The sequence below is a fragment of the Hyla sarda genome, chromosome 3, assembly GCF_029499605.1.
Source record: "Hyla sarda isolate aHylSar1 chromosome 3, aHylSar1.hap1, whole genome shotgun sequence".
Taxonomy (NCBI): Eukaryota; Metazoa; Chordata; class Amphibia; order Anura; family Hylidae; genus Hyla; species Hyla sarda.
The window spans coordinates 217,857,434-217,863,470 of NC_079191.1; the positions used below are offsets into that span (position 1 = coordinate 217,857,434).

The 6,037-nt window shown below is 41.4% G+C and overlaps 1 pseudogene; it reads left to right on the forward strand.

Annotated features, from left to right (window-relative positions):
* Positions 1 to 4,992: 4,992 nt before the first annotated feature.
* On the forward strand, positions 4,993 to 5,086 carry LOC130363327 (U2 spliceosomal RNA; annotated as a pseudogene).
* The last annotated feature ends 951 nt before the right edge of the window (positions 5,087 to 6,037 follow it).

Consider the following 6,037-nt stretch of genomic DNA (forward strand, 5'->3'; position numbering starts at 1 on the left):
AGGGCGTACTCAAACGTCCTGAGTCCTTAAGGACTCGGAAAAGGGGCCGTTTGAGTACGTCCCGCGTCCTTAAGGGGTTAATGAAAATTCTTCAAAGTTGAATGGAAAAAAAACAAAAAACATTTTTCACTAAAATGCTGGTGTTACCCTAAATTTTTCATTTTCACAAGGGAAAATAGGAAAAAAGCCCCCCCAAATTTCTTCTGAGTAAGAACTTACCCCATATGTGGATGTAAAGTGCTCTGTGGGAGCACTACAATGCTCAGAAGAGAAGGAGCGCCATTGGGCTTTTGAAGAGAAAATTTGTCCGGAATTGAAGGCCACGTGTGTTTACAAAGCTCCCATAGTGCCAGAACAATGGACCCCCCCCCCCACATGTGACCCCATTTTGGAAACTACACCCCTCACGTAATGTAAACAGTGAGCATTTACTCCCCACAGGTGTCTGACAGATTTTTGGAACAGTGGTCCTTGAAAATGAAAAAATTTTATTTTTCATTTGCACATCCCACTGTTACAAAGATCTGTCAAACGCCAGTGGGGTGTAAATACTCACTGCACCCCTTATTAAATTTTGTGAGGGGTGTAGTTTCCAAAATAGGGTCACATGTGGGGGGGTCCACTGTTCTGGCACCACGGAGGGGCTTTGTAAACACACATGGCCCCTGACTTCCATTCCAAACATTTTTTTTCCAAAAGCTCAATGGCGCTCCTTATCTTCTGAGCATTGTAGTGCGCCAGCAGAGCACTTGACGTCTACAAATGGGTTATTTCCATACTTAGAAGAGATGGGGTTACAAATTTTGGGGGGCAAGTTGTCCTATTATCCCTTGTAAAAATGTTAAATTTGAGGGAAAACTAGCATTTTAGTGGAAAAAAAAAAATAATAATTTACACATCCAACTTTAATGAAAAGTCATCAAACACCTGTGGGGTGTTAGGGCTCACTGGACCCCTTGTTACGTGCCTTGAGGGGTGTAGTTTCCAAAATAGTATGCCATGTGTTTTTTTTTTGCTGTTCTGGCACCATAGGGGGTTCCTAAATGTGACATGCCCCCCAAAAACTATTTCAGAAAAACTCACTCTCCAAAATCCCACTGTTGCTCCTTCCCTTCTGAGCCCTCTACTGCGCCCGCCGAACACTTGACATACACATATGAGGTATTTTCTTACTCGAGAGAAATTGGGTTACACATTTTAGGAAGATTTCTCTCCTTTTACCCCTTGTAAAAATTCAATAACTGGGTCTACAAGAACATGCCATTGTAAAAAATGAAGATTTTGAATTTTCTCCTTCAATTTGCTGCAATTCCTGTGAAACACCTAAAGGGTTAACACACTTACTGAATGTCATTTTTAATACTTTGGGGGGTGTAGTTTTTATAATGGGGTCATTTATGGGGTATTTCTAATATGAAGACCCTTCAAATCCACTTAAAACCTGAACTGGTCCCTGAAAATTTTCGATTTTGGAAATTTTGTGAAAAATTGGAAAATTGCTGCTGAACTTTGAAGCCCTCTGATGTGTTCCACAAGTAAAAAAAATTTCAACTTTATGATGCAAACATAAAGTAGACATATTGTGTATGTTAATCAATATATAATTTATTTGGAATAACCATTTTCCTTATTAGCAGAGAGCTTCAAAGTAAAAAAAAATGCAAAATTTTCAATTTTTTCATCAAATTTTGGAATTTTTCACCAAGAAATGATGCAAGTATCGACAAAATTTTACTATTAACATAAAGTAGAATATGTCACGAATAAACTCTCTCGGAATTAGAATAAAAGGTAAAAGCATCCCAGAGTTATTAATGCTTAAAGTGACAGTGGTCATATGTGCAAAAAATGGCCGGATCCTACAGTGAACTTTGTCTGGGTCCTTAAGGGGTTAAATACCGGTGTTCCCCTTTTAAAGGAATATTCCAGTATAGAAAACTTGACTCCAATTTTAATAATATGGTAGAATGTATTAATTGTCATTGCTCACCATATACGCCACTATGTTCCCTGAAACTATTCAGATATAGAATTTGTTATATAAAACATAGCATAGCTAGACCATACACTCTAACATATGCTGAAACAGGATCACATTAGTCAGTATCCCGTAAATTATGGCTAGCATAAATTCCTCTGATTGATACAGGAGATATCCTGGAGCATTAAAAGATACATTTTATATAAATACAATAGCTTCTGATCTATATAAGTGGAAGTTGCACTGCACATAAAAGAAACCACATCACAATAGTATTTCACATTGCCACTTCAATACCAGTTATCCTAATACCACACCCCTGCATTATACAAATGTAATATATTGCACAGAGTATGCTCTTTTAATGTTCAAAATCCTTGTGTCCTTTTTAAAAAAAAATTTTTTTTATCTACATGCTTATAGAAAACCAGCTCACAAGGAAAATTTCAAGCTGGATACTAAGATCTCTGCAGTCTGTTACCATCAAGTAACTTACAATCTCCATGCTGCTGTGGCCAGGCTGTTGTCTTCTTTTGCGGTGTTGTTTTTGTAGCACTGCTCTTTCCGATGTCAGTCTTCCCAAAGCTACGTTCTGCTATTTTCTCCACACACCTGTTAGATCACTATATGAGGGATAAAGCTACTGTGCAGGATCAGTTCATATGCTTAAAGACATAACGCCAGAACCCTAGTGAAACCGGTTGGGTCTATTTACATTGTACTTAATATTACAATATACATTAGAATTCACACAGCAATATTTCCTTGCAGAATACGGTGGAAGAAATTTAGCTTGGAAATTCTGTTCCAGCAAAGTCCCATGCACATGGCAGAATTTCAGCAGTGGAAACATCTGCTGCAGAAATTCCGATTCCGGCTTCTGCAGAAAAAATTCTCTATGGAGACAGCGATTTTCCTAGTGCTATGAGCATAAACTGAAGAGTCAGCGCTTGCCTCGGACTCAATGTCTGTCTGGAAACAATTGCTGTGGAAATTCCACCATGTGCACGGTGCAGCAGAATACCATTGAAATCAATAGGACTCTGCTGCAGGCGAATTTTCGAGCATAATATTTTCATGGAATTCCACTCGGAAATTCCAGCATGTAGACATGGCCTTAAACTGAAAAATTTAGGCGCCAAATACATTTTTGAGTCAACACATTTAACCCCTTAAAGGACAAGTCCCATGCCGATAAGTACAGAAAAACGTTTTAGATTGTGGGGGGGGGGGGGGGGGGGGTCGGAGCACTGTGGCCCCCTGCGATCGTCTGTACAGATCCCAGCACTCCCAGAGAGTGGCGCGGCACAACCCCCGCCCAGAGAGGAAGCCGCCATGCCACCTCCATATATCTCTATGGGAGAGAGAAGATAGCCGAACGGCTCTCCCATGAAGATATATGGAAGGGCGTGCGACTCCCGCTTCGGGCAGGGGTCGAGACCGGCCACTCTGTGGGAGAGCCAGGGCTCCATACAGACGATCACGGGGGGCCACAGCCCATGCATTGTAGAAAAAAAAATTCTACATGAGACATCTCAGGTTTTGAAAAATCTTCCCCTAGATGTGTGAGCTGAACCCATTGGATGGTCAGGATCAGCTGACCATCCAATGTTTCCCTAGGATCTACCCACAGCACAATGATGGGGTGTCTCTGCCATGTTGATGGGGAAGTACTTGGCATGCACGCAATGTAAGCCTATCTGCCTGACAGATATAAATACTCGGTCAAGCCTGTTGCCTCAGAGCTCGCAAAAAACTGTAAACCATCTATAAGGGACGCTGTCATCTGGGTCAAGGACTTTGTCCAGTAGTCTATGAGTATGTTCACATTGTGGAAAATTAGCAGAATGTCCGCCTGGAAAACACCCCAAGGCCCTGACGAAGGAACATGTCTGCTCCATAACATTTAGGCTTTTTGGTCTTCTGTGCCTGCCAAAGTGACATCACTATTTTTTGGAAATAGGCTTTTTATGGCTTTACATCCACACTGGGTTGAGACACTGGCAGATGGGGCACTCTCCCATGCAGTTGGATTACACCATCGCTTACTAAAACAAATACGGAGTTTGGTCGTTGTTTTGCTTGGGATACCTTTACACACATAAGACCTGCATATGAATACATTTTCAAGGTAACCTATTGGTATGGTCCGTATTAGCAGTCCTTGCTGATTCAGAGCATGTATATTCAGGTGGGGGAATACACACTGCGTTGGATGGTGAACGTTGCTGTGTACACAGAGACCATAGATGGTACCATTGTCCGTTCATTGTATGCATATTTGTAATTGGTGGCATTACTGTATTTGATAGTAATGTGCATGAGCCCTTATCTGGGAACTTACTCTATTCATTTGCAAGATCTTTTCTTACCCATATACCCACTTTTTAGCTATTTTGTACTACCTTATGTTCATGTTACTATGTAACTATGTAACTCTGCTCATTCTAGTCTGGTGGTCATGTTGGTGATTGACTGCTGTTTGAGTATATTTGCGCATGCTGTGTGTATAATTGTGCTAGCTTCCTACTAGTAGGGTCAGCTTTCTAGATCTAGGGGAACACTGGGGACAGCTGTCAAGAAATGAAAGTCAGTGGGTGCACTGCCCAAGCCCTGGGGAGGGCTGGTTCTTGATTTCTAGGTTATTCCACAGTGACTGCTACCACATCCACTATCTTTGAGTGTATACTTTACATTGCCACCTTCATCTACACATGCTGTGCCAGCCCTAGGATGTACCCTGCAGGGCTCTGTGGCAGCAGGGCGACATTTGTATGTAACAGTACACATGATCTCATCCTATAATGGCTCTGGTTCTTATAGAGGACAGTTAAAGGGGTATTCTCTCATCACAATAAATTTATATGATAAGCCAGCAAATCAAAAATGAATAAACTTACTAATGCATGTTGTTTCCATTAATGCTTCTTTCTGCAACAATTCACTATTCATCCTGTTCATAGTTAATTGCTCATTTCCTAGGGTTACAACCACCAATGCAATCTTGCATTATCACTTCTTGGCCTTTTGGCTAAGATCAAGTGTAGTATATGTTCTGTTAGTTGGTGGTGTTGCAGACTACCAAGACCGGATGGAGGACCACATGCATGCCTCTTGGTTATGCAGATGTTAGCTCAATGGCTACCCTGAGGTATCCTGGATCTCCGGATCTGGCTATAAGGTTTCTGATAAGAGTAAGGGTAAGAGCAGAGGTGCAGGAGTGATGACCCCACATGTCCGGCCTGACCGAGACAGCACACATCAAAATAGACAAATCACCAGGTCCAGATGGCATTCACCTCCGAGTTCTAAAGGAATTAAGTATTGTAATAGACAGACCTCTATTTTTAAAATTCAGGGACTCAATAGTAACAGGGACTGTTCCCCAGGACTGGCGCGGTGCCAATATTTAAAAAGGAGACAAAAGGTGACCCTGTAAATTACAGACCTGTTGGTTTAACCTCCGTTGTATGTACATTTTTGAGGGTTTTCTAAGAGATGCTATTTTGGAGTATATTGATAAAAATAAATGTATGACACCATATCAGCATGGCTTTATGAGGGATCGGTCCTGTCAAACTAACCTGATCAGCTTTTATGAGGAGGTAAGCTCCAGACTGGACCAGGGGCAATCGCTGGATGTCGTATATCTGGATTTTTCCAAAGCATTTGATACAGTGCCACATAAAAGATTGGTGCATAAAATGAGAAGGATTGGGCTGGGGGAGAATGTGTGTAAGTGGGTAAGTAACTGGCTCAGTGATAGGAAACGGAGGGTGGTTATTAATGGTACTTATTCTGATTGGGTGACTGTTACTAGTGGGGTACCGCAGGGGTCAGTCTTGGGTCCTGTTCTATTTAATATATTCATTAATGATCTTGTAGAGGGGTTGAAGAGTAAAGTAGCAATCTTTGCAGATGATATTAAACTCTGTAAAGCGGGAAACACAATAGAGGACAGTGCACTGTTGCAAATGGATCTGGATAGTTTAGAGGTTTGGGCTGAGAAGTGGCAGATGAGGTTTAACACTGATAATTGTAAGGTTTTGCACATGA